This window comes from Raphanus sativus, unplaced genomic scaffold, assembly GCF_000801105.2.
Source record: "Raphanus sativus cultivar WK10039 unplaced genomic scaffold, ASM80110v3 Scaffold1767, whole genome shotgun sequence".
In the NCBI taxonomy this organism is placed as follows: Eukaryota; Viridiplantae; Streptophyta; class Magnoliopsida; order Brassicales; family Brassicaceae; genus Raphanus; species Raphanus sativus.
Genome location: NW_026617076.1, coordinates 1 through 19491, shown reverse-complemented (window position 1 = coordinate 19491; position 19491 = coordinate 1). Strand labels below are relative to the sequence as shown.

The following is a 19491-nucleotide window of genomic DNA, read 5'->3' as shown; positions in this document are numbered from 1 at the left end:
AATCAAAGTCTAATCTTAAATTGTTACCTCGTCTTCCTCGTCGTCCCCTTTCTCTTCTTCAGGAAACTCTTCTTCACCATCTGGTGATTCCTCGTCTCGTACATTATCCTCATTAGAGCCATCAGCTACACCGTCATTCTCCTCATCAGAACCATTCACCTCACCATCATTTTCTTCTTCATCAGAACCACTCCCCTCTTCGCCTTCAGTTTTTTCATCGGAAACTTCTTCACTAGAGCCCCCTTTCCCTCTTCTTCATTTCATCACTTTTACCCAATTCTTCTTCACCGTTCTCCGGTTCTTTTTCCTTCTTCTTCGATTCTCCACTCGCCGAAATTGGAGCACAATTGCTCAGTTCAGATCCTTCTTTATCAACAGCCACCGCAGCTCGGCTCCGAGAGGACCCCATCTATCGCCTTCACTGATTCCTCTGTTGTCTCCTCTGTTTTCACCCTCTTTTTCTTCTTTGCATTCTTCTCTGCTGCTTTCGTCAGAATCTCCTTCCTCTTTCCTGTCTTGTTTCAACCATCTTCGATTCACTCTCGTATCACAAGAAAACTTGGGATTTCCCTATTTCGAAATCGATTTTGGTTTCTAGGATTCCGTTTGAGAGAGAGAAGGGAAGGGGGAAAATGATTGAAGAAATGAGAATAAAATTGCCTAATTGGATAACTCGATCCGTAATTAGGGTTTAATAAATTTGGTCTCGATGGAATCGGTCTGGGTTTCCTTCGGTTTGACAATGATTAGGGCTTAGGTTTGCTTTGGATCGCGGTTCGAAAAAGTCGGATTAAAGTCCCGTAGAACAATGTATAACTCGTAACTAACTCAATTTTCCTACGACGAATCGCGGTTCGAATTAAGGGGTAGGGAAGATGATGTTCTATTTAAGAGTATCAAAGTTGGTCAAAAAAAAAATCAATTTTTGAATTTTTTTGTCATGGCTAATAATAAAAGCAAATGATAAGACCAGAAAAAGAAAACAAAACGGGAGTTCCTACAGAGACCTTACTGTTTCAACAAGAGATCTCAACAGGAGACAAGAGATCTCAAAGGAGTAAAAAACCTACCTGTAAGACATTATGATATGAATGTGAAAACAGTAATGGATCTCATATATGTGAAAACAGTAATGGATCTAATATACATCATTATCAGTCGTTTTTGTCATATTGTATAGAAAGAAAATTCACTAGACAGCACTTTATTATCCTTTCTTTACAAGAAAATGTAAAAAGAATTAGGATTAACACATGAGGCTTACGTTACAGATGGCAAAGGTTTACATAAACACAGACATACAAATACATTAAAAAAAGACCTATAGTTTATAGATCATGGTTGGAAGCGAACCCATTAGAATAGTGGTTTCTGAGTCTTTTTTTGTCTTTCCAAATAAACCCGAGGAATCTCAGAGGCAAGACAGACGTGGAATCTGATTTCTTCTCTGAAACTTGCAGCTCTGCAGAGCTCTTGTTTGGCTTTAGTTGTGTTCCGCAATGGCAGTTTGACAGTCTCGAGAAACATCTCTTGTGGTAAACCAAGCCGCACGACCGGCATTTCTTAACCTCATCTTCCTGCTAATCATTTCATTTAACGTATGAGCATCAACTGAGTGTGGAGTTATGATATGGTATTCAACACACCCAAAACTGATAGTAGCAGAACGTGTATTATATCCAAAGAAAGCTATCATTGCTAACCTGGAATGGAAATATTAAAGAGGATGTGTCGTCACAAGCTTGTCTGGCGTTACAGGGAACCCCACATCGCAACAAACAAGGCACTGTTCTGTTATATGCTCCAGAATTTTCTTCCTAACGGTCTCCACGATTGCAGGAAGTGCTGCCAATTCAAGGTTACTGTCTGTAAGTCTCTTGAAAAGTTACAATGCAAGGAAATCGATAAACTGTTAAATATCAAGCAAGTCGCAGCGTGGCAGTTAACTTGTAAATCAATTGCTAGATAAATATGGAATCTGAATCTGACTTTATTATTTCTCAAGAACAAATCATCACCAGTAAAGACGATGAGTCAGCATGAGCGCAAGCACAGAGAATTCAAATCTTTGTGGCAAGAAAAGAAATTTACCTGCAAATGGCCCTTTAGAAAGATCAATTAGATCTCTTAAAGCAAAAAAATCAGTGCTCTCAAGAAGGTGTCTCCGAGTGCTGAGTCCTTTGTTGAGTGTCTTGCGGAATGGACAGTGTACATATGGAAGCATAATGGTTATTCTTTTCCGGATGCTCATAATATGGTTCAGTGCAGGGACCTTGGAGGACAGAAAAGGATTGACCGCACTGACACATAGCATAGGCTGCAAAATAAGATCGGTGGCAAAATATCAATCTTGCACAGACAAGGAAAGGATAAAAAAAAATCCATTTTTAAATTCAAATAGATACGTCACGGGTAATCAGTTTCCATAAATTTATAAATTTACAAAAAACCTAAATTACCTGCTCATGTATGGAGTCCAGATATGATTTTGCCAGTTGAGAAACTGGATAAGGATTAAAATCCCAATGATGTAGTACTCTCGCTGGCAGGACAGACATGTCATTCGTATGGCAGGAAGAACAAAACAATTGACCAGTATATTCGCAAAGCCGAGGCTTGCCCCATCCAAGAGCCTTGACAAAGTCCCGCACAAGAGTGGCCCCATCATCAAGTATCTGTGGCATCCAGCGCAAATGTAATGCTGAGCTTCTAGCAGCTGCTTCACTGTTTTGTGAGGTCGAATATCAACAATGAGCGAGAGATGGTATTTCCATAGGAGAACTGGTCGCAGCAAAAGTGACACCAGCAGAACCTGTTGGAGACATCATAGATCCGATCCAGAAGAGCTTGCATCTTGAGGGGACAAAAACCGAAGTAAAGCATTTGGAAGTGTGGGGAAGAAACGGGACCGAAGAACTGAGTTTAAACAATCTTGAATAAGGACTGTCCTTTCAGCAACTGCATTGGGAGATGTTCCAAATATTTTCCTGGATTCTCTTTCCACAGAGGCCCAAGGTGTAGGAAGCGTCCATCCCTGATCAGTGAATAAAGATGTCAACCGACGTTAGAGACTATAAAAATCACGGTATCTTCTTTCAATTTCCCACTTGTCCCTCCCACTCCAAACCCTTATGACATACACTGTGTATTCCTTCACCCCAACCAACCTCTCACTCAACGAGACATCACCTTTCTTTTGCTTCACCCCGACAACTTCTACCCTGTCAATCCTAAACCTCTGGGAGACTGTTGGAGATGAATCCTCTAGACCAGAGGTTGTAGCAGTTTGTCCCCCATCCCTGTTAGGAAGAGAGAGGTGTAGCTGGAACATCTTGTCACTCTTAGAATACCTTGCCCCAGATGATTCACCAGAGTCCAGCAGTATATCTTCCATATCGTGAACAAAATCATAGAACTCGTTAAGTTCTGTGTTCTCCTTCTGCAAGATGAGTAAGACGAAACCAGAAAATTTCATTCAAATAATAATAAAAAATCGAATCACACAGGCCTTTCTTAATGAACTTAAAATGGGGACAGTAAAAACAACATGCAGTTAAAGTCTCAATTTCGATAGAAAAAGAGCAGGACATAACCAAGAACACATTCTACCAATACAAGCAATAAATAAGAGTGAGACAGATTGAAAATTAAGTAAATATCAAGCAGCTAACCTTAGGTTGGGTGTTATTGACTTGTAAGGAATTTATTACAGGATGAGAATCTGTAGATGATGGCTTATCAGAGTTGGAAGATGCCAACAAAGGTTCTGAGGTGCACTCTCCAAATGACTGTTTCGCATTCTCAGATGATTCGTGAAGTAGTCCAACAGAAACATTTCCATCAAGATCGCCAATCATCCCACATGAAGAATCTTCGTTTCCCAACTCAACTGGTGTGATATCCAGGACACCATCAGCATCACAAGACTGAAGGTAGTTCATGGCTACAGGTCTATCTGGAACAAACTCTTCTTTTACCAGCGATTGAGGAACCAGCAACGTTTTTTATACCAACGCTCAGGTCTCCAGAACCTCTGACAGTTATTGCTGTCTGTTGCTACACCACCTTGCTCCCTTTGGTTCAGGACAGTTAAATCTTCAATATTTTCACCTAAATCTGGAGCACCCACCAGGGTTAGGATCCCTTTTCCTGGTTGGTTGAGACACCACATCTGGAAGCTTAGTGGATATCATCCCTTGATGAGGCTCCTGAAAGCAGCTGAAGTCAAAAGGAGTGTGATTAAGTTCTGTAGCTTGAAGCTCAAACTCATCCCAATCATTAGTACCAAAGGCAGTGGAGGAAGTGATGAGAAAAGGGTTATGGTTCTCAGCTTTAGACTCCTCCTCTTTATGGTGTAGATTAAAATGATTACCAGTATCTGGAAGTGAATCATCAGAATCCTCATCCACATCACTCAACTGATTATTCATGTCATCACAAACCTTAGGACCAATCAAATCATCAGTTTCTTGGATAATAATGTCGGTGTTCAGGTTCTGGGTGCTTGTCTCGCCTGAACTAACAACTCTCTCTCCATCACGTAACCGTGTCTTACCGAAAGAAGAAGAGAGCTTTGGAGTTGGTCCCAAGGTAAAACTGTCAAAATCAGAATCCAAGGAATCGTGAAATGGGCCAGTGGAGCCGCACACACTTGGGGTTCCCAAAGCCGAGTTGGCACTACAATACCGATCAAACTCAGATTCGCCGCAGGAGGAGTAATGTAAGGATGAACAAGGAGAGGCATCCATCCCGCTTTCTTCCTCCTCCTCCTCTCCCTTGTTCATCTCAAACCAGATCGATCCAAGACCAGAAGAGCAATCCACAGGAATCGATTGAAGCAGATCCACGCAATAAGTGTTGTTGAGCGAGAAAGAAGAAAGGAAGCAACTTCGGGGAACAGAGATTTAGGTTTGGATTCGAGGTCTGAGGATTAGTTTCCTTTTGTTTCTTCTACGACTTTCTTCCTATTGCAAAAAAAGCCAAACGAGACAGAAGACATCAAGGGAGGATTGGCAGCAAAGCTGACTGTTTCCGCAACTTCTTTTAATTAATTTAAATGAAATTTAGTACTACAACTAGATTTTGATCCGCCCTTCAAAATATATTTTTGTTTTAATATTTTTTTAAAAAAATATTTGTTTGTATTTGATTTATTTTTATAAATATTTGTGTTTGTTACTAATTTAATTTGATATAATAGTCTTTTAAATAAATTAATATATAGATGGATCCAATATGTCACATTTATTAGGTTTTTAACCAAAGATTTAAACATAAGTAATTTTATGTTAAATTTAGATACTTGTTCATGTATTACAAAATTTATATGTGATTTGTTCTTTTTTATTTTTTAATTTGAAATTTATATATTTTAGTTTATAGAATTTTATATGATTTAAACGGATAGTCAAACCCAAACTAAAACCCATAAAATATGAATTGAAACAAAAATTTGAATTCTGAATAGACTTAAACCAAAATCTCATCATATAACTAAATTTCTTAATTTATTAATAATAAATATTACAATATCAACAACTTAAAATATTTGTGTTCAAATATTAATAACATAAACAATTTTTCGACCCACACTTGAAAGCACCATATATTTTATGATGTAAAATTTCATTAATAATTTTACAAAAATTATGTAAATTCGTAAAGATTTTGTCTATTTTGAAACAGGAAAATTCGGATATGTTTTCAAATCTATAGATCTAGTGATTCAATATGTAATCCGGTTGGATTTCAAGAGATATTCATCAACTAAAATTTTGATAAAACCCACAAAACCGTTAAAACGAGAGGTGCATGTTGAACCTATAGGTGATTGATATAATTCAATTTTATTTAAATTGTTATTTTTTATAAATTTAAAATTTAATTTCAATGTTTTAATTAGATATTTAGATAATTATTAATTGATAAAAGTCATGTCCAACATAAGTATTTTTATCTACTATTGGTATAGGTGAACATATGAACATGACCTATTGACCTATACCAAACATAACAAAACTTATACCCACGGGTCTTAAAACATGAACATGACCTATTGATATAGGTGTGGTCCAACTATTTAATAAAATAGATTAAAAACTATTAACTATTTAGAAGAAATATTATACAAAAAAACACAGATACGATTAAAACACACAAATATAATTTTTTTTTAATATAAAAACAAAAATATACCCGCCCTTTTAAGAGCGGATCAGAATCTAGTTGTGTTTGAATTATATAGCGTAACTCTAATTTGTTGTAGAAAATGTTTAAATTATATTTTATGTGAAATGAAATAAATAATTTAAATTTTAAAAAATTTCTAAATTTTAAAAAATTACTTTTTAATACTGATATTTTATAAACTATATTATTAAATTAAAAATGACCTATTAATAGTACAGCTATTTTATAAAATTATTAAAACTTTTTACTAATCAGTTAAAAAATATTCTACACAAATATGATTAAAAAGATACAAATATAAAAATTGAATTTCTAGAAAATGTAAAACAAAAAAATATACTCACTCTTTGAAATGTTGATCAGAATCTAAATTGTATTATATTATCTTAATTAAACCACAGTTCATTTCCATTAATTTTTATAGTGGACATAATATTTATTAATGTAAAGTATCAATATTATTGTTTCCAAATGATATAATTTTTATTTATTGAACTACGTAAGGTTGTCCACAATTGTAATAAGTAGTGAATCACTAATATTTTGGAATTAAAGGGTGATTTACAAAATATGCATACATCTTAGAAGCATTACAAAATTATTTTATGAATAATAATAATTACTGGAACTGAATTTATTCTGATGGATCCAAAAGAAAAAAATAACCGCATATTACGTAACATATAGGTGGAAGTTACAGATTTAGGAAACCAACGTGGAAGTTACAATTTTTTAATAAATGTAATTACATAATATATCTAGATAATTATTTAGATGCATTATATTTTATGTTGGACACAACCTTTAATCAATTGGACATGTTGAAGAATTAATAGAATAGATTTAATAATTGATTATCCCAAAATCAGGCTACTCTATAATATCAAAGTTCAATATCTGGAATTTAAGAGGGTGTATTCAATTTAACATTTGATGTAATTTGATTTTTAATGGAGTTTTAGATGATTTTAATAAGTTGCTGAAATTTAGGTGATTTTTTTAAACTACTCTAAAATATCACCTAAAACCATGGGATTTGAGTTTTAATTTTTTTAACTAAGAAACTCCATCCAAACACCCTAAATCACCTCAAAACTTTAAAACTCCACAACTTAAATATTTTCAATAACAGTGGATTTCGGAGTACTTTACGAAATGTCAAGTTCAATAACAGTAGATTTTAAATGAGTTTTTAAAATTCATGTTTGAATAACAGTGGATTTGTCATTTTAATACAAATCACCTCAAACTCTCGTTGAATACACCCCCCTAAATGTTACTTGTATGTGGTTGCCCGTAATTTTGCGGATATAAACATTGTATGAAAATTATATATTATATTTTATAATTTGTTAATTTTGAATAAATCATAATTATTAAATTTAAATTTTAAATATTTCAAAATCAAAATTGTTGGTATTATAATTTTTAGGAAAGTTTTGAAATAGACTGATCATTATATAGATTTTAATTTAAGTTTCCAAAATTATTTTCTTATGACATAATTAATGAAAAGAAAAAACTTTCTATTTTGCACATTATCTTGTCTCCCACATTGTTTTATTTAGATGCAAATTGTTATAAAGTTTTCGTAATTTTGTAAAATTACAAATCAATTTATCATACATTTTTTATTTAGTGTTTAACATAAAGCTCACACTTGGTTAACCAAACAAATTTATCTTAATGCTTGTTAATCATCGCTTACTAATTTCTTTCACCAAGATTTTCATTAAAATTAATTATAATTAAATATTTTAACAGTATTATTTTCACTTTTAAAAAATTACTTTAATACATCCTATTTAATTATATCTGATTAACTAATGTATATCAGAAATTATTTTTATATATTTAAATATGATATCATTATTTAGACATATATACTTGATATAATGTGATATTCAGTCCTTTTATTACACCAAATATCATGTTTTTATTTGTATAACTTTTTATAAATTTGTTATCATACATTGTAAAATTTCATTATACCGTATAAATACATATCGTTATTAATTTTCTTTTAAATTCCAATTTTAGTTATTTTTCCATATTCGATATTATCATTTTTAAACTTATCATTTATATTGATTTTTATAGTCAATTTATCTTCATGCTGTATAAACACACAAACAAATGCATAAAACACATTTATTTTGACTAACAAATGAAAAATTAAGAACGTAAAATATAAAATAACCAAAAATACAACAAACACATTTTTATTCGTCACTTGTGTTTTTAAGTCTTATTTTTCCTTTTCTATTTTTAAAAAGCATGCCAATTTTATTATAATCAAAGCTATATAAATTATATGATAGAGTATTAACTCTAGTCTCGTATTAATATAATGTTTCCAATTTTTTTAATTTTATATTATAGTAAATTTCTATTGATTAATATTTATTTAAACCACTTACCATATAATTTTATTATAATGAAATCTATATGAATTATATTATAAAGTATTAAATCTAGTCTCATATTAGTATACTGTTATGTTTTTTCAAAAAAATTATATTATAATAAAAATTTATTTATTAATATTATTTGTAAGGACTTACCATAATTTTATGTTTTTAAAAAACAAATACTTTAATCATTTTTTGAAGTGATAACTCAACTATACCATCAATATTTGTCATTGAAAATGCAAGTTTTTTAAAAAGAATTGTGTATTTGACAGTTTTGCATTCATTGGACATATTTTTAGAAAATATATAGTGTGTATAAAATTATTAGGTTTAAGTTAATTAGACATAAGATTTTTATTCACTATTAATAAAATAATTAATAAAAATATGCTTAAAATTTTCTATAAAATTATTTCTATAATATTGTATTTACTTATATGTATATTCTAAATATCTATAATGTAATCTATGATATTTAATTGTTTCCATAAACAAATTATGTTAATTCATCTATATTTATGATGTTTAATTATTTGATTAGTAATTTATAGTAGATTAGATAATATAAGATTAGTTTTCTTTAAAAAACTTAATTAAATAAATTAAAATCCAAATAACAACAACCAATCAAATAAGATAATTAATTATAAATATTCTAAATATCATATTGATTTATATGTATATTCTAAATATCTATAATGTAATCTATGATATTTAATTGTTTTCATAAACGAATTATGTTAATTCATCTATATTTATGATGTTTAATTATTTGATTGGTAATATAGGTTAAATTAGGTAATTCTAAGATTAGTTTCCTTTAAAAAACTTAATTAAATAAATAAAGTCCAAATAACAACAATCAATCAGAATTAATTTTAAACTTCACCTATGAATGACACATAATCAAAATACATTTAAGTGACTTTCTCAATTAATCTATAGGAGGTTTTCTTTAAAAAACTTAATTAAATAAATAAAAATCCAAATAACAACAACCAATCAAATTAAGAGAATTAATTCTAAACTTCACCTATGAATGACACATAAACAAAATACATTTAAGTGACTTCTCAATTAATATATAGGACGATTTCTGATAAATTTGATTTAAACATTAACTATATAAATATACTCCCTCCGTTTCTGAATAATTGTCGCTTTGACATTTTTCACATAGAGTAAGAAACGGAAGTATATATAAGTTGTTATTAATTAGACTTATGTGACCAATATAATTTGGAAATAAAAATTATTTATGAAATCAGTGCAGTTTACAATTAATTTTCAGCTGAAAGTGGTATAAGTTGCATTGGAATTGTAAAGTGACATTTTTGTGTAACAAGAAAAAATGTTAGAATAACATTTATTATGAAGCAGAGAGAATATTAGTCACTTGAATTGACGTCACATTTGGTAAATATATATTGTTCGATTTGTTGTAAAACTCTTAAAAGTGTCTTAAAAGGGGAATAACCACTTTAATAGTTTCATTATTCATGTTTACCATAACTAAAAATAAATTTTCAATAATATATTTTTCATTAAAATACAAAAGACTCTTATACCCTTGATTTCTATATATATAATAAATAATTATTTGAATAAAAAAAATAAAAATGTATGTTTAGAATTATACTATTTCAAAATTCTGCCCAAAATCCTAAATCGTCAACTACAAACCTTAAACCATAAACCCTCAACTCTAAACTCTAAACCATAAATTCTAAACCCTAAATCTTAAATCCTAAACTCTAAAAATAACCTTTTTATTAGGGGTAGGCAAAAAACCCAAAAAAACTGAATCGAACTGATCTAACCGAAGTTAAACCGACCCAAACCTAACTGTGCTCTTTATATAACACAATTAGTTCATGTTTTACTCAACCCGATGGTTTGGTTTGGTTTGGGTTTAAACTGAACCAAAACGATAACCAATATATTATATATATATTAACATTTTAGTTTAAATTTTGTGTTTATTTTTTCTTAATTTTCATATATTTTTGAAAATTCCAAATATGATTCAAATAATAGTATTATATATTCTCTAATCCTAATACCTAAAGATTGTACTCAAAACAAAACCTAAAAACTATTAGCATCTAAATTGTAGTTGTTTTGTCTCGTTCTTCTCCGATATTCATTGTCTAAAGGTAAAATTATGTAACAAAGTTATTGTTAGGTATTTTTAGTTTTTGGATACATTGTTTTTTTGACATTTAGTAATGAATTTTTTAGCTAACAAAGTTTATATTCTCACTTTATCTTTTATAGTTTGCATATCCAAATTATACCGGACCAAACTAAACCATAATAGAGTAAACCAAACTAAATCAAAACCAAACCAAATTAAATATAAACCAAACCGAACCAAACCAAATCCAAACCGAATCCAAACCAAAGCTACTTTGGTTTTAATTTGGTTGAGTTTTATAAAACCCAAATTAACCAAAACCAAATCAAACCAAACCCAAACCGAACCCAAAACTAAACTGATATGCCCACCCATACTTTTTATGATTTCAAATTATACTTTTTAAAAATTCTAACCCTAAACCTAAACCATCAACTCTAAACCTCAAACCCTAAATTCTAAACCCTAAATCCTAGACTCTCAACTCTAAACCATAAACCCTCAACTCTAACCTCTAAACCCTAAATCCTAAACTCTAACAAATATTTTTTATGTTTTTAAATTATACTTTTTCAAAATTTTAACCCTAAACCCTAAACCATCAGCTCTAAATCTCAAATCTTAACTCTAAACCTTAAATCCTAAACTCTCACCCCTAAACCTTCATCTCTAACTCCTGAATCCTATCCCACCTCTCAACTTTAAACCCTAAATTTTGATTAGTTAACCTTATGGATTTTTTTGTTGGTCAAAATTAAGCATATGATTATAAATGTATTTTTTCCTATTTATAAGTGAGGGTGAAAATGGTTAGCGTAAACATGAAATATGGTATTATAAATATGATATTTTTGACATTTATACTATTAAAGCATAATCTCTATTATGATATACCCTTACATTATTCAGGCAGTTACTTACATTATTGCTAGACATAAATACCAATTTTCAGTAAAAGACTTTGAAGCATACTAACCAATTCTATTCTTTCTAGGGATTAGAGTATATGCAAAATTTATCCTAATTTATATGTTACCGTAGAAATTATAATCTATAGATGGAGATTGTGGAGAACAAAAAAAGCCACATAGATTTATATGAACTTATGTCATTAATTACATTAGATATCTTAAGTCATTGCACAGGAGAACACTTAAGCTTATTATCAATAAAAAAATCTTCTTCCTCAACTTCTTAGAATCACTGATGAGTTATGTCTTATAAGACAATATAGATATTCATAAGGACCATTGTGTAAAATATATAGAATACAGTATATACCCTACTATGTATAATGTATAAATACTCTACCAATGTTCTAATAAAGATTATCGAAGTCTATTACGTTATATGGTATCAGAGTTAGCGTCAAAAACCTAGCCGCCATCTAAACTTTTTCAAAAAAAAAAGTCTTTTTCTTCTCCATTGAAACATGACGTCGAGTTCTTCACAGGCCCCTACCTTCACCACTGAAACAGTTCCAGTCTCAACTACGGAAACGTTACTCAATGTCAATATGACAAATGTAACCAAACTCACATCCTCCAATTTCCTCATGTGGAATCGTCAAGTACATGCTTTACTTGATGGCTATGATCTCGCCGGCTACATATACGGCACTACCGTTGCTCCACCACCAACCATCACCACAGACGCAGGTGTGGTTCCTAATCCGGCGTTCAACCTATGGACACGCCAAGACAAGTTGATTTACAGTGGTCTTCTCGGCGCGATCACGATGCCGGTCCAGCCCATCCTCTCGACAACGGCTACATCAGCAGAGATTTGGTCAACCTCACATCGACCTACGTGAAACCTAGCAGAGGTCACATCCAGCAGGTGAAACAGCAAATCGCCAACTGGTCCGAAGGGAAAAAATCGATCAACGAGTATTTCCAGGGTCTAACCACACGATTTGACCAACTTGTGATCTTAGGTAAACCGTTGGACCCCGAAGACCAAGTTGACACGGCACCGTCGCTTGCTGAGCTACCGGAGGAGTACAAAAGGCTGGTGGACCAGATCGAGAGCAGAGACACGGCACTGTCGCTTGCTGAGCTCCACGAGAAGCTTATTAATCAGGAAGCCAAACTCCAATCTGCAGCGACCACAGTTCAGACTGCTCCGATCACTGCACATTACACCAACCACAGATGTTCAAACAGCAACAACAAGTCCCACAACCCACGCCGAGGAGGCTATCGCGGTAACCAGAACTGGCAACAACCGCACATGGCAACAGCAGCAGTTCAACCACTCACCATCTCATCAAAACTCGCAGGCAAACGCTCCTCGCGGGTATCAGAGATGTTGCCAAATTTGTGGCATTTTTGGACACAGTGCCCGAAGATGCACTCAACTTCAAGGATAACATGCGGCTCAGCAACAGTATGCACCTGCATTGTTACCATGGTAACCACGAGCCAACTATTTTACAGCCTCACCTTAAAGTGTGACGCCATGGCTTCTAGATAGCAGTGCTACCATCATCTCATATATGACCTCAATAATCTAGGTATCCACCAACCTTACAATGGCGGGGAGGAAGTTGCAGTTGCATACAGATATACCATGTCGATCACACATACGGGTTCTATGTCCTTCCCTACGTTATCTAAAAATCTCAAACTTGATAATGTCTTGTGTGTTCCTGCTGTCAACAAGAACTTGATCTCTATATACCGTTTATGCAATGCTAACAAGGTCTCTGTTGAATTCTTTCCTGCCCATTTTCAGGTGAAGGATCTCAGGTCGGGGGCGCGGCTACTTCAAGGTCCAACGAAGGGTGACTTGTAGGAGTGGCCTAAACCGAACCATAACCCATCAGCCTTTGCAACCTACCCAGATACAAAAGCTTCGCTGGACAGTTGGCACAAGCGTCTAGGCCACCCCTCATTGTCTACTTTAAAATTTTTTGTTTCAAAGTTCTCTTTACCTTGCCTAAACACTACTACTTTCTTGTTCTTTCCCTTGCAATGAATGCCTTCTCAATAAAACTCATAAATTGCCTTTCCAGCAAAGCTCGATTACTTCTTCAAAACCACTTCAATATATATTCACAGATGTTTGGCAATCCCCAATACTCTCACCCCAAAACCACAAATATTACCTTGTCCTTGTTGACCAATTTAACCGATACACTTGGCTATACCCTCTAACAGCTAAGTCCCAAGTTAAAGCCATCTTTATCCAATTCAAACCCCTTGTCGAAAACAGATTCAATACCAAAATTCAAAACCTGTATTCAGACAATGGTGGGGAATTCCTTGCCTTACGAACTTAACTGGCTGACAATGGAATCTCTCATCTCATCACCCCACCTCACAACCCAGAACACAACGGCTTATAAAACAAAAACACAGGCACATTGTCGAAACTGGATTGGCATTATTATCGACAGCTAATATGCGTTTGAAATTCTGGCCACAATCGTTCTCCACCGCTGTCTTCCTTATCAACCGCCTCACCACACCCGTACTCTACAACCAATCACCTTATCAAAATTTGTTCCAAACCACCCCTAACTACGACAAGCTGCAAACTTTTGGCTGCCTTTGTTACCCCTGGCTACGGTCATATGGCCCCCAACAAGCTTGAAAACCGATCAATCCCATGCATCTTTGTCGGATATTCTTTGTCTCAAAGTGCATATCTCTGCCTTGATCCTACCTAAAACCGTGTATACACATCCCGCCATGTCAGGTTCAATGAAATACCACCAACTAACCCAGCCATCGCCATCACCAACAATAGAAACAACACACCAACGCTCAACCTATCCACATCACTTCCATCTAAACCCGTCAACCCAACTCGTACAGTCGCCTCCGTTAGCTGCGAACAGCCGGCCCATGACTTCGGAGACCTCACCAATGGCGGAACCTGCAACAACTACGACAAACAATGAGACTACAGCCAGCAAGGATATAGAGATGCACATACATGCCTCGCCTCAACAGCCAGATCCGGCTTCACCGACTCATGAAAATCCTGCGTCACCTGTCTTGCCTCAAGCTCCACCTCCATGTCATTCCATGACCACGAGATCTCGCAACAACATTTTCAAGCCATTCTCTAAGTACTTGAAGATGCAAGAAGAGCTTGCAGATGTTCAATAGTCTTTCGTGACTAACTAGGCGACGAAGTCACTGATGCTGGAGGCATTAGTCGTTACTACATAAGGCATGCGGAGTGGTGGGTTACCATGTGGATGCAAGGATATGCTGAGATGGAGAAGTATAAACTGAGGGTTTATGTCTTGACGTAGTTGTTGAAGTAGTTGCTGATGCAGTGCGTGTCAGAGAGTGAACCAGGAGGCATGCGGAGTGGTGGAGACCATGTGGATGCGAGATGCTGAGCTGGCGAGGGATAAACTTGAGGAGCAAGTTTATACCGTGGAGAAAAGGCAAGAGATAAACTTGGGGAGCAAGTTTATGCCTTGAAGAATAAGTACATTCCAAGAAAAGGAAAGTGTACTTATTATATGGAAGTTGTCCATATATCCATGTTGCCTTGGAGACTAGGTTTCAGGAACGTGGAGATCACTATAAAAGAGCTATGGAGTCGTGGGTATTCCAATAAGACACTGGGAGCTATTGTTATAGAGAAAGGGTGAAAATCCCTTAGGGTGTTCTTGGGTCGTGCTGAAGCAGTTGCTGAAGTACTGACGATGGAGAGACAAGTTTTGGGTAGATTAGAAATTGTAATTAGGTGTTAACAGGCTAGCGAGGCTGATTAAGCAGAACTTGTAATTGAGTGTACAAGGCGATTTCTAATAAAGCAATTGGTGTTTGCTTGTATCTATTTTGTCTCTTGGTTTACCTTCTGCATTACTTAATTGTGGTGTCATCTTTGCACTTACAATTGGTATCAGAGCGGGTCACCTAAGTTACTGGTGTGATCCTTGAAGGTGAAGATGTACACAATGTTTGATGCAGAAGACAATCATGTTGGATGATGGCCGGTTGATGGTCATTGGAGGGCGCACATGAAGCTGTTGGTTTGTGGAATTAAGGAGCGTGCGTGGATAGCTGTGAAGACTGGGTGGGAGGAGCCTACCATATTTACAGCAGAGGGGAAGAAGCCTAAAGAGCCAAGACAAAGAGTGGTTCGAGAGGTAGTTCGAGAAGTAGTACGGCGGATGCGTCAGAGCCTGATGCAGTACTCATGAAGAAGCAGACGGGTGTGTCTGTGATGTTTGTATTGACATCTAAGCATCTGTATTTTAGCTTAGTATGCAATCAAGCAGGGGGAGAAGTGGTGACGTTCTGGTCCAAGGAGTGCATATCTCGTGGGGAGAAGAGCATGGTGATGGACGTCCTGATGTAGATGGTGCATATCTCGTGGGGAGAAAATCATATCTATATATGAAGATGAAGATAGTGCAACTCTCGTGGGAGAGAAAGGCATATCTAATGTGGAGGTTTCCAGGTGAGGGAACATGGTTGTTGAACCAGAAGAAGGTTGTGCTTGGTTGGCACACAAAGCTAAAAGGGGAGATTTGAAGATGCAAGAAGAGCTTGCAGATGTCAATAGTCTTTCGTGACTAACTAGGCGACGAAGTCACTGATGCTGGAGGCATTAGTCGTTACTACATAAGGCATGCGGAGTGATGGGTTACCATGTGGATGCAAGGATATGCTGAGATGGAGAAGAATAAACTGAGGGTTTATGTCTTGACGTAGTCGTTGAAGTAGTTGCTGATGCAGTGTGTGTCAGAGAGTGAACCAGGAGGCATGCGGAGTGGTGGAGACCATGTGGATGCGAGATGCTGAGCTGGCGAGGGATAAACTTGAGGAGCAAGTTTATACCGTGGAGAAAAGGCAAGAGATAAACTTGGAGAACAAGTTTATGCCTTGAAGAATAAGTACATCCAAGAAAAGGAAAGTGTACTTATTAATATAGAAGTTGTCCATATATCCATGTTGCCTTGGAGACTAGGTTTCAGGAACGTGGAGATCACTATAAAAGAGCTATGGAGCCGTGGGTATTCCAATAAGACACTGGGAGCTATTGTTATAGAGGAAGGGTTGAAAATCCCTTAGGGTGTTTTTGGGTCGTGCTGAAGCAGTTGCTGAAGTACTGACGATGGAGAGACAAGTTTGGGTAGATTAGAAATTGTTCAGTAGCAGGCTGTTAGGTGTTAACAGGCTAGCGAGGCTGATTAAGCAGAACTTGTAATTGAGTGTACAAGGCGATTTCTAATAAAGCAATTGGTGTTTGCTTGTATCTATTTTGTCTCTTGGTTTACCTTCTGCATTACTTAATTGTGGTGTCATCTTTTCACTTACAATCACATTAAGAGGGATGCAGCTCTGGTAGAGTGATCTTGAGGAAGATCAAGAAGCGATCAAGTCTGGAGCTAGGACACAGAGTTGTCCGTAGCACAAAGGGGAAGGAGATCGAAGTGCGTCAGGAAGTGATGCGAGAGGATCTTTAGGAGGTTGATAGCGAAATCACTCCAAGACAGTAGCAACGAGTGCAGAGGGCACTCGGGGTGGTTGAGAAGAGGCTCAGTCAAGGAGACGACGCATGAAGGAAGCCTGGTCCTCAACAGAAGTGGGTCGAGAGATAACTCGATAGGTGCGTCAGATCGTGATGCAGTACTGGTAATCTATTCCGCTGCAGCAGAGGCTGTATCATGATTACGCATGGAGTAGCAGACGGGTTTGTCTGTAAGGCTTGACATCTAAGCATCTGTTTTAGCTTAGTATGCAATCAAAGCAGGGGAGAATGGTGACGTTCTGGTCCAAGGATGCATATCTCATGGGGGAGAAGAGCATAGTGATGGCGTCCTGAAGTAGATGATGCTTGTCTCATTGGGGAGAAAAGCATGTTGTGGTGCACATCTTGTGGGGGAGAAGAGCACATTAAGAGTGGAAGTTTCCAGGTGGGGAACGTGGTTGTTGAACCAGAAGAAGGTTGTGCTTGATCGGCACACAAAGCTAAAAGGGGAGATTGTTGATGTAAAGATGTCCGCCTGAAGTAGTCGCTGACGTAAATTGCTGAAGCAGACGTCGTAGTGAGTGGTGAAGACCATGTGGAGTCGAGATGCTGAGCTGGAGTCGTGTAGACTTTGGAGAGCAAGGGAGTATCTTGAAGAAAAGGAAAAGAGGAATAAACTTGGGGAGCAAGTTTATACTTAAAGAAAGAGGAATAAGTGCTTTCCAAGAAAGGAAAGTTGCACTTATTGATATGGAAGATGTCCATATTGTGGTTCCTTGGAGACTAGGGTTTCAGGAACGTGGAGAAACTATATAAGATAGCTATGGGTCGTCTGTAGAGAGACAGAGACACATAGGCTGATCTTATAGAGAGAGAAGCGCTTGGAGTTTCTGGGTCGTGCTGAAGCGGCTGAAGTACTTGACGGTGGAGAGACATAAGCGGGTAGCTTAGGAATTGTTCAGTGACGTGTGTTGAGGGTGTAACACTAGACGTGTAAAGCTGATTAAGCAGAACTTGTAATAGGGTTATACAAGGCGATTCTAATAAAGCTATTGGTGTGTGCTTGTGTTTTTGTCTCTCTGATTTACCTTCTGCATTACTATGTTTTGTCGTCTTGCACTTACAAGTGGTATCAGAGCATAGTGATGGACGTCCTGAAGTAGATGATGTTGTCTCATGGGGGAGAAAAGCATGTTGTGGTGCACATCTCGTGGGGATGAAGAGCACATTAAGCGTGGAAGTTTCCAGGTGGGGAACGTAGTTGTTGAACCAGAAGAAGGTTGTGCTTGATCGGAACACAAAGCTAAAAGGGGAGATTTTTGATGTAAAGATGTCCGCCCTGAAGTAGTCGCTGACGTAGTTGCTGAAGCAGACGTTCGTAGTGAAGTGGTGAAGACCATGTTGGGAGCGAGATGCTGAGCTGGAGTCGTGTAGACTTGGAAAGTAAGGGAGTATCTTGAAGAAAAGGCAAAGAGGAATAAACTTAGGGGAGCAATTTATGACTTAAAAGAAGAGGAATAAGTGCATTTCAAGAAAAGGAAAGTTGCACTTATTGATATGGAAGATGTCCATATTGTGGTTCCTCGGAGACTAGGGTTCGGGAACGTGGAGTTAGTATAAGATAGCTATGTGGTCGTCTGTAGAAGAGACAGAGACACAAAGGCTGATCTTAGAGAGAGAGAGAAGCGCTTGGAAGTGTTCTCGTCGTGCTGAAGCAGGGCTGAAAGTACTTAACGGTGGAGGAGACATAAGCGGGTAGCTTAGGAATTGTTCAGTGGCGTGTGTTAGGTGTAACACTAGACGTGTAAAGCTGATTAAGCAGAACTTGTAATAGGGTTTACAAGGCGATTCTAATAAAGCTATTGTGTGTGCTTGTGTATTTTGTCTCTCTAATTTACTTTCTGCATTACTTATTGTGGGTGTCATCTTTGCACTTACAAGTGGTATTAGAGCGGGTCACCTAAGTTACTGGTGTGATCCTGAAGTGAAGATGTACCATGATTGTTTGATGCAGAAGACAATCATGTTGGATGATGGGCTGGTGGTATGGTCAATTGGAGGGCGCCCATGAAGCTGTTGGTTTGAGGAATCAAAGAGCGTGCGTGGGATAGCTGTGAAGACTGGGTGGGAGGAGCCTACCATATTTACAGCAGAGGGGAAGAAGCCTAAAGAGCCAAGACAAAGAGTGGTTCGAGAGGTGAGTTCGAGAAGTAGTACGGCGGAATGCGTCAGAGCCTGATGCAGTACTCATGAAGAAGCAGACGGGTGTGTCTGTGATGTTTGTATTGACATCTAAGCATCTATATT

The 19491-nt window shown here is 36.1% G+C and overlaps 1 pseudogene; it reads right to left on the bottom strand.

Moving 5' to 3' along the window:
• Positions 1 to 1321: 1321 nt before the first annotated feature.
• Positions 1322 to 4914, bottom strand: LOC130504731 (uncharacterized; annotated as a pseudogene).
• Positions 4915 to 19491: the final 14577 nt, after the last annotated feature.